This window comes from Acyrthosiphon pisum, chromosome A2 (assembly GCF_005508785.2).
Source record: "Acyrthosiphon pisum isolate AL4f chromosome A2, pea_aphid_22Mar2018_4r6ur, whole genome shotgun sequence".
Classification (NCBI taxonomy): Eukaryota; Metazoa; Arthropoda; class Insecta; order Hemiptera; family Aphididae; genus Acyrthosiphon; species Acyrthosiphon pisum.
Window position 1 is genome coordinate 108,147,971 of NC_042495.1, and position 10,612 is coordinate 108,158,582.

Below are 10,612 nucleotides of genomic sequence, written 5' to 3' on the forward strand. Positions count from 1 at the left end.
CATTTTCAACATTCGGTATGGCCACACGATTAATTATCCCTTATTACATACTAAATGCACTTAGTTTCTTCTTTTGATTTATCTATCGAACTGTTCCCCTACCATACAACCCTTGTGACTATTGTCGTGAAATAGCGTGCTATTAAAATTTAGTTATTATTAGATCATAATTACATTAATTTATTTAGAATATATAAGCATAGTTTTAAGTGCTCCATAACTTAAATTACATTCGGTTAGCCGTCGACTGTGTACGATTGCTGCGAGTGTAGGAATTCCTATGAGCAAAACCTAGTTTATAAGATTATCATAAGTAGTACATAATTACATTAATTTATTTAGAATATATAAGCATAGTTTTAAGTGCTCCATAACTTAAATTACATTCGGTTAGCCGTCGACTGTGTACGATTGCCGTGAATGTAGGGACTTTCAAGAGCATACGATAATAGTCACAATCACAATAGTTAAAATACGGGTTCTTATTACGAGGCTCCAGGAAGGAGCGTTACACACATAATATATTGTAAGCCTTGCGAATCAAAATACATATATTGTCGCCGTGATACCGACCGTCGAACACTACCCCGGAGAAACACAAACCAGATGCAGAGAATTATTACAAACACCGTCGCATAAGGTCAGTGATCAATTATTTATACATATATAATATAGACTGTCCGAACGACATTAGATAGGCATAATACATTAATACAGTAGTAGGACGATTTTACGCATACTCCCTTCAAGAAAATACAAAATCACAATTGTAAAATACACACACACACACACACACACACACACACACACACACACACACATATGTACACTTACTTATAGTCCCTCTTAAATCAACACCTGTACACAAACACATATCGAGTCGTCGAGGGATATTAGGTCGTATAACAGACCACTGAATAGTCGTCCCTATAAAGGACACCAGCAACCGGTACTACCGGCCGCGTCCCTTCGTTCATTGAAATAGGTCGTCAACCCCGCGTGTTTATTTTATACCACGTATTTTCTTGCCATATTATTGTTAACAATCATTACCTCACCCAACCTCCGTTTTCTCCCTTTTAAAATCTTAATTTCTCCTACTACACTTTTTAAACAAACATTTTACATTTCAGTGCCCAAACGTGGTATATTTTTAGGGATATAGAGTGCCCAAATGGGCCAAACGTTGTGTGGATTTTGAATACTAAACAGGTAAAACTAAACAGGTGAGTGATTCCACCGCGATGTTCGTTCACCGTAATCTCCAAAACCACTTAATAATTTTAATGTAATTTTACAGACATTACAGCTGTTAGTGATTATAACTAAAAATAATAATTCCATGATTATTTTGGATCATTTAAAGGTATGCGACAAAGCCTCAACTTATAATTTTTAGTTAAAAAATGGTAGGGCTGAAACTCCCATTAAAATTCCCTATTTGCGCCTATGGTTAGGTGTAATTTACGTTGCATTATAATGCTATGCGTCCAATACGAATTGTAACGCAACCTAACAAACAAGGTTTCTAACCACTAGTCTTAGACATATATTCAGTGGCGCAACTAGCGGGTAAGTTAGCAAAGTGAAACTTTGGGGCCCCCAATTTATCAGGACCCCCATAATAAAAATTGGTTTTTAGTATTTTTTCACATTTCATAATTATTATTATTATTACCTTTACTATTATTTTAATAGTTATTGTTAATAGCCTATGGATTACTTATATTACAGTACGAGTTATTACCATGGATTAATGAAGACCAAAAATAGTGTTCTCAAATGTATGCAACAATCAACAGCCTACTTGTATTATTATTATAACAAGAACTTATGTTAAATCAATGTGAAAATAATGTTTAACAATACATATTTTAGATTCTGAGTGGAACGATGAATGTATAATTCAGTGGGGCCGAACCCATGTATTAGGTGTGGCAGCCGCCACACCTATTTTAGGGGTGGTTGTACCCCCAAAATCGGTGGGTAATCGTCATCCTAAGTATACAAATATATTGTACAAATATAAGAGAGATGACTTCCTAGTGTGTCGTAGCGTGCAGTGTGTACTGTGTGATTACGTTAGAAATAGCCAATAACTAATTAATAATTTAATTAATAGTTTTACCATTAATAAATAAATTCTAGTATTTATAGTCAATAGTGTTGTGTAAAAAGTCAAAAATCTCCGATAATACAGTACATTTAGGTAATATTTTTATTTTACAAGTGATAAAACAATTCGTACCTATTAACTGAAATAGGGGGGGGGGGGGGGTGATTGCCCCCGGCACACATGAATGAATTTTATTTTACAACGATTTGCGCTTTTATATTTTATTTTATGTCTGCAATTACCTATTAAGATAGTAAAAATGGTTCAAATTTTTACTTCAGCATATTTTCTAATAGAAAAGTGAATCTAGTTGGTACTTTGTTGGATCAAAACTCAAAGGTAAAAAAGCTCCCAGTAATTTTCAAAAGCGTCGTGAAAAAGAAAATTAACAAATAGGTATAAAAGTTATTTTCACACAAAACCAGTTATCGACAAAATCGATTAGGTTTTTTTGTTGTAACTCAAAAATTAATAACCGTAAAAACTATATGTTTTAACAATATTTTAATATTATATTATATGAACATTTTCCTTTCAAGATATTTCCTACAATATACTCAAAATATATTGACTCTTTTTGAGCTTTAAACATTTTAATTTTTAAATATCGTCAATAAATAATTTTCTCTCTCGGTCAAGTTGAACACAGATCCACAATATGTATATTATTTTTAATGGAGGTTTTAAGTTAAAACTTGAACGAAATTCATAAAAATTGAAAAAATTAAAAAGTTTTCGACTGCCCGCCAAAGAAAAGTTAAAAGAAAATCTTACCAGAAAGTCACATTAATTTGTGTTGAAACTTAACTAGATAAATGTATATATAAATTGTGCTACCTATACTGTATGCTTTCAAATAATCATTGGGGATAAAAAAAATGTCGAATAAGTTATTGGGGCAACACTGAAAACTATATCACGGTCTTTACAAAACATAAAACTTTAGGTTATCTACATCGTGGGCTACATCTTATATTCATAATATAACCTCCCTAGTCCCTGCATGCCGAGCAAACAATTTTCTTTCAAGAAATTGTTTTCATAGAATAGTATGGTTGTTACATAGAATATCCCTGCATAGTGTATTACCTTTGCCAACTTGAGGTGATCGATGAACGCAGAGGTGTGACAAAAAATAGTATGCGTGGCTCACGACTGCGGCTCGCTAGTCGCTACACACGTCGACCGCGACTGAAATTTCTCACTTCCAGCCCTTGTCACACAATATACTGTTGTATATACCTACAAGTAATACCTGAAGTACTTACCTTCAATGACGTTATATACCTATTATTAATTTTTTTATTTTTTATTAATTGACCCGCGGCCACTTATAGGCCATATCGGATGGTTTCTACTGTGGGGGAGGGTACTGTGAGTTTTAAACGCGTGTGTTTTTGGTTTTGGCAGATTTTTTAGCGGGCACTCGTAGCCTGTAGGGATCTGCCATGCCCGACTGTGGGATGGCGGCACTTTTCTCTGGACACCGTGACTTTCCAGAAGAAAAATGCCGCCCACGGCCGGCGTCGAACCGGCGTCGGTGTGTGTCGCCTTAATCCACTCGGCCACTCCGGCCCCCTATTATTATTATTATAATATTATTACGACGTATAAACAGTAAACGCTATGTCGCATTTAACATCGATATTATACTGTGTTGGCTAGTATTGTTTATTGTTGACGACAATTGTGCCTATACACTGTTTATTCGAATAGAATTAGTTTATTTATATTGTAATATTTCGACAGTAAATTGTTTCCAATATTCATTTAATTTTTTTAAGTTTGGTTTTTATATATTATAGTGTTTAAATTTAAGTAAAGCAAAGTAATATTTTCAATTAATTGAATTATTTTTCCTCGACTTAAAATAGCTGCCAACACAGTGCTAAGTTTCACGCGTGAAGTGATATTCCGTCAACTAATTAAGATGTGGCTGCAGGTCGTAGCTTAGATTGCATTAATTACAATTAATTATACAATATTATATAGGTGCACTTAGAATAGATTTGATAAGCCAGATTTATTCAAAAACAGCTTTTAGTTAATTAATTTATCAGCGAAAGGCCCATTAGCCATGGGCTCGTTATATTATTATGTTTTAAATGTATGCGAGACTAAATTCCTTTTAAAATTCAAACCCTAAGACCACCTATATATATATATTAAATTTGTTTCTTTGCAATATCCCTAATTTAATTTCATATATTAACTATTAATATAAATGTATATAAAATATTTAAATTTTTTGAATAAATAATATAGTTTAATATTATATTTAAATATTGAATAATTAATTGATGTGTATATTGAAGTAACATTGATAAATAAATATAATAATAATAATAATAATATTTTAGTAATGGAATAAAATTCCAATTTACAATAATAAAAATAATGACAACTTCATATAGGTGTGTGTTATACCTACTAAAAAATTAAAACAAATGATATAAGAACGAGAGAAAAAAAAGAATAAAAAAAAGGTGGGTAAGTGGATGTCGCTCTGCTGTACAGTAGGTTACAAGTGGGTCACTGTATAATGGATAGTATTAATGAATTTTTTTTTTTTTCTCATAAAATTAACGTTCCAACCGAAACCAATCACGAGGAAAGTATCGAGTTCCGATTAAAACGTGTTCTATTATTTCAACCCACCGGAGTAATTGAAGTCTGAGATTCATTAGATTCTATGTTTCTTCTCACCCTTCTTCTAGGGGAGATTTCAGTACATTCTGGTTCTGGTCGAATACGACGAAGCGTATTGCAATTCGACGTGGGTAATAATGGATTTCTGTATATCAAAAAAACATTATCTATATAATCAAGCGTCTCTTTTGATGGTGTGAATATTTGAGCGTTCGATAATACCTGCCAACCACACTTTTGTATATTATATGGACTGAAATCTGCATCAACAAATCGCATAGGTTTATTATTCACTCGTCCAAATCCACTAAACAGAGTCTAAAATATGGTGGTTTTACTGTGGTGTAAAATAATAATGATATATTTAATGTTCAATATAACCAATTTAACCGTTTAGATAGGTACTAAAATGTAAACGCCCAGCCTTGCCTTTAACATTACCCTAATTAACGTTTCCGGTTCTCTGATCCACATAGCGACGTAATCCGCTACTTCCTGAAATTTGGGATCTACATTGAACAGTTTACGGAAAATGCATCTAACCGTATCAGCTTGTCCTTTTTATAATAATAATAATCTTTATTGTCAATATTGTCAATATATATATAATATTTTACAAATAGTTAACAAAAACTAAAATAAAACAATTAATGACGCCGCCCCAAAAGCTTTTTGCTTCAAAAATTTAGCTATAATAGGTATTAATAATAAATTTCAAATTAATCATATCACAATATCCATCAGGTAACGCGTTATACATTAACAACAAACCGTGGTACTATCATAGATATATAATAGTATACTTTAGAAGTTTCAAGTACCCACAAATAATATTATACAATCATTACAATCACAACAAAATAAATAAAATATTTATTCCAGGTTTTTTAATATGTAATTTCGTCCAAATTTGAACTTAAAATGACTATAAAAATAAACTGTGTAAATGTATTTCTTAGAATTTTGGCAACAGAATTAAATATTTACGTGGAATCTTGTTTTAAATTTTAAATCCTTAGATATAAAAGTTGAACATTTTATAAATACAACTACAACTACAAAATAATTATACAATTTTAAATTTGATAAATTTTGTCAACATTTCAACTACAAATGATTATAAAAAAAAATTGTGCATATGTATTTTTAATATTTTTCAACTGCTATTGTAACAATATATCAGGAGCTTTGTATTAAAATTTTACACTTTTTGGCCCAACAGATAAAACTTTATTGATATTTAAAGAAAAAAAAACTAAAAAAAATGAAAACTGAAAATGTCCGTAAACAGCTCAAAAAGAGTCAAAATATTTTCAAAATTGTATCGTGTATAGGAAATGGTATTATAAACATTCCGTAAAATTTTCATGGATCTACAGTTATTCGTTTTTGAATTACAACAAAATAAGAAAATCGCTACGTGAGAAATCGAGTGAATATCCAATGTTGTAAAAATTTGAATTTCAAACGATCATAAAAATTTAATTTGACTTTCTTATAGATATTTTTTGTTTGATAAAGGTAGATAATCTTATAAGGAATCTTGTATTACATTTTAAAATCTTAGATTTAAAAAGAAAATTTTTTACGAATTCTTAACTCAAAATAATTTGCTAATTTTCGTGATTTTTCCATATTTTGTCAATTTTTGAACTTTAAATGCTTATAAAAAAAAACTGTGACTAAGGATTTTTACATAACAATAAATAATGAATAATAACTTTATTTATAAATTATAATTTACAAGCTTTTTTCCTCGCTAAATAGTCATCGATTTTTTTTTAGGTTATTTATGCAGTGTTATAGCCCATAATGAAAAAATTATGGACGAATCTGAGGCCCCTAAATAAATTCTAACTATCGAGGCCCGGGGGCCATGACCCTCCCCGGACCCCCCCTCTTAATCCGGGCTTGACCAGGAGCATCACCACATCGCTGTGCCACGTCGTCGCCGAATGAGGTCGATCATTTACTTAGTCAGTGGGCTGTTTTTAAAGTTAAATATTGTTTACCAGCCGTCGTACCTACTTTAGTTTTTAAGTTTACTTAATTTTGAGAACACTCAAAATAAAAGACGTGTCATTGACTGATTTGCAGAACCCATTAAAAACCATCGGGATTTAATTTTGTTAATTAAAACCGTATTTACAATATATTAATTCTATTATTTTAAATACATATTATAGTTATATACCCTACACATTTAATAGGATAAAAAAATATTATTATTTTTTTTTTTTGGAAAAAAGTGGGTAGGCCCGGGCCACTGCTGACTACGAATCGGCAGGATCGGTATCGGCGCAACTAAGGGCTCAGCTAGAAATTCCACCAGGGAGGGGAGGGGAGGACATAGTGTATTTTTAAATTTTACTCCATTTTTAAATTTTGTTAAACTATAATATTATATTTGATTGCTATGAAAGGGAGAATGCAATTTGAAAAATAATGTTATAATAATTACAGTATCACTAAATACGTAACATATTATGGGCCCTTGTGTAGTTATTATTATACCTACATGAATAAAGGTAGACGAAATGTAATGAGTAATGTTTACTATTTTTTTTCATTGTCACTCGACCATCTATTTGTGTGGATATACGCGATTTCGCAACAAATGTTCGTGTCTCCCTCGCAATGACGTTCGTTTTTTTTCTCTTCCAAATCTATTCGTAAAAACGTCTCTTATAGGTATTGTGTGTGTGCTTTTCGACAAGACACCGACCGTCGATATATCGATCTAGTGTGTTAACGCACGTCGCACACCACAACAATATAGTATAATATTTTATACTATGAATAGTATGAAAATTTCATATTCACACTTCATATTATCAGTGATAAAAACAAAATATATTATATTATATTTTGTACAATACTCTTTTTATTTATATATTAAGATTTTACTGGTAAAAATTATGTGGGGGTTACCAATACACAGTCATACCATACACGATACACCTAGTTAGTGCTTTTTTGATGTGACATATTGGCTAGTAAATAATAGCTCATAAGCAATCTAATTTTCCTTAATATGCATCGTCTATATAGTAGTATGCAGGGCCGTCCCAAAGAACAATTTATGGGGGGTAGACCTATTAACTTGCCGACTCAAACATTTTTTTTTATCGCTTCGCTCGAAAATTTTATACTATTTTGCATTACAATTTATATTAGAATTTTAAAAACATATTATACTGGGTGTATCCTTTGTCATTGTATGCGGGGTTTTTTAACGATTATGGAACGATGACATGGAATTTCGTTGAAACGAAAAAAGAAGTGTTTTTTTATTTTTGACAGGCAAATTTTTTTGTAACAATTTCAAAATTTTTCAACACGCAGGTGTGCCAATAGCAAAATCAACTTTATTTTTTCAAATGGCAACCACTATATTTTTTAATGGATTCTTATAAAGCTTTTTTTTCTGAAAATTTTGATAGTCGAATCATCAATTTTGGCTCGCTAGCTTAGTAACTATGGTCCTCTAAAGTTTAGTAAAATATGCATTTGTACTTTTAATTGAAATAATGGGTATAGGTTTATAATTTACGTGCGCCAAACAATTTTTTCTTATAACTACCTTTTGATACACTTCAATAGTTGAATCTGTAATCTAATGTGTCACTCAAAAAAAAATAATAATAATAATAAAATCATAAGTAAAATTGTTGGTAAACATAGTTCATTATTTTTATTTCTTATTTTCATTAGGTAATAATTGAACATAAGTGGACATATTTAATTTTCTTTTTTTTTTTCATATATACTGTCACACTCTGTATAGTAGATACGTTATACGAATAAACATAATTATTAATTTGGTTTTCTAAACCATGTGAATATGATCCTTCACCTAGTTTATTATTTCTATAATTAATTAATAGTTAGGTTAACTTTTAAGTCTTACTAATACAAAATAACATAACGTACCTAGCCCAATATATTTTTACTATATTTCTGAAACCTTAATTTTCTAAAATATACAAGTATCTATATTAAATCCTTTCAAAATCACCTTTTAAATATGCAGACGATCAAGTTGCTTAGATATTTGATTTTATCGATGTGGCAACGACCAACAAATGATTCAATTTACGCTAAGCTGTATATACAATTATATATTTTACTACGCAGTACTATATTGCTGTATTAAGAATTATAACGTTGTATACAATTTTTTGATATGTCAAATGTTACGTTTAATACATTTGCCAAGAATTTAAACTGATAAATATATAAACATATAATGGGTATACAATTTAACGTGGTTGGTGTTAGAGTTCATTGTATGGTGACCTGGTGGAGCGCGGTGATAGGACGCAGTCACTAACATAGTAATGTGTGCAGCGGTCGAGCAGGCTCCCGGATGGGTGACCACCCGGGTTCTTTGTGACGATCTATCTGCCTCACATAAAAAAATGCGTACCAACCGTAGCCCCCACACAAACCGAATGGGGTTGCCGAGTGTCAAAAAAACGAAGTTCGTTTTTGATTGATTTTTGAACCTCTCGCATGACATAGTGAATTGCAAGTTAAAAATAATGGTGTGGAATATTGTCCACAGTAAAAACTAGCTAATGACCATGCAGTTTGAGGTCTTAAAAAAATGTACTATAACCTCCTGGTTATTTACCCAAGGACTTCAATTAGCTGTGACGAAAATTGTAAGTTTGCATCATTTTATCTGCTAGTCAGCAATGTTAAAAAAAAAAAATAACTATATTATATTTCTTTAAATTAATAGTATTCGTTATAAATGTAGTAAAATGTATAATAGTATAGTAATTTGAGATTAATTGATGTTTTCTCAAATTAAATCTAAATTGACAAAAGCAATGAACACATTTTTAAATTATTAAATTTTCATATTAACCTTTATTAATTGCGAACACATCATAAAAAGAATCAGCCAAATTCGTCATGCATATTCGGAGCCGACCCGTAACAAAGATTTCCATTTCGCTTTTATATTTACATATTATATAATAAATATTATAATTAACGATGAAAAGGTTTTGATTAAGTACCTTATGAGTGGGGAGGAAGCGGTATACCATGTACCCTTAATTGTTTATGACCACTTGAGAAAACCTTGGTTCAAATAGGGCGGCACAAACTTAAAAAGTTTGGGCATCCCTGCTATTTTAACTATTAAATTAGTCCTGGCTGGAAATTGAAAAAAAATTCTTCGTATTTATTCGACTATCCAATATTATAATTCGATTAATAGTAATAAAATATGGTTTTTCTAGAACAGTACGACTTCAAACATATGAAAAATACTTGTAATTTTTTATGAACATGACTGCATTAAATATGATTGTTAAATTATTAAATTTTAACTTTGGCCACCATTTCCAACTGAATATTTTTAACCCTTTTATCAATAATATTATAATAACCAATCCTGAACAAAAAACGAAAACTTTCCAGAACACAAATAAATATATGTTATAAAAATTCAAATTTATTCACAAATAATAGCATAGAATTACATAAAAATAAAAAATATGCTACGTCGTAGTTTGACCAATATGACGTATGTGTATACAACATTGACAAATAATTACTGGCCGATCCTCCGATACTATCTCTCAATATATAATCTAACCGGTGATTCAAATCTAGACATAATATTTAATATTTCACATTAGATATTATTATATTGATTCATAGTAAATATAAAAAAATAAATAAATAACATACTTTCAACTGGAGTACTATTTCTTGATAGTGGACAGGTATTAACTTCAAACTGATTTGAACTATTGCTTTACTATCATTGCTGCTAAGCCAAGTACTTATTCTACGAGTTCTACGAATGAACGTTCATTTTCTTTTTTT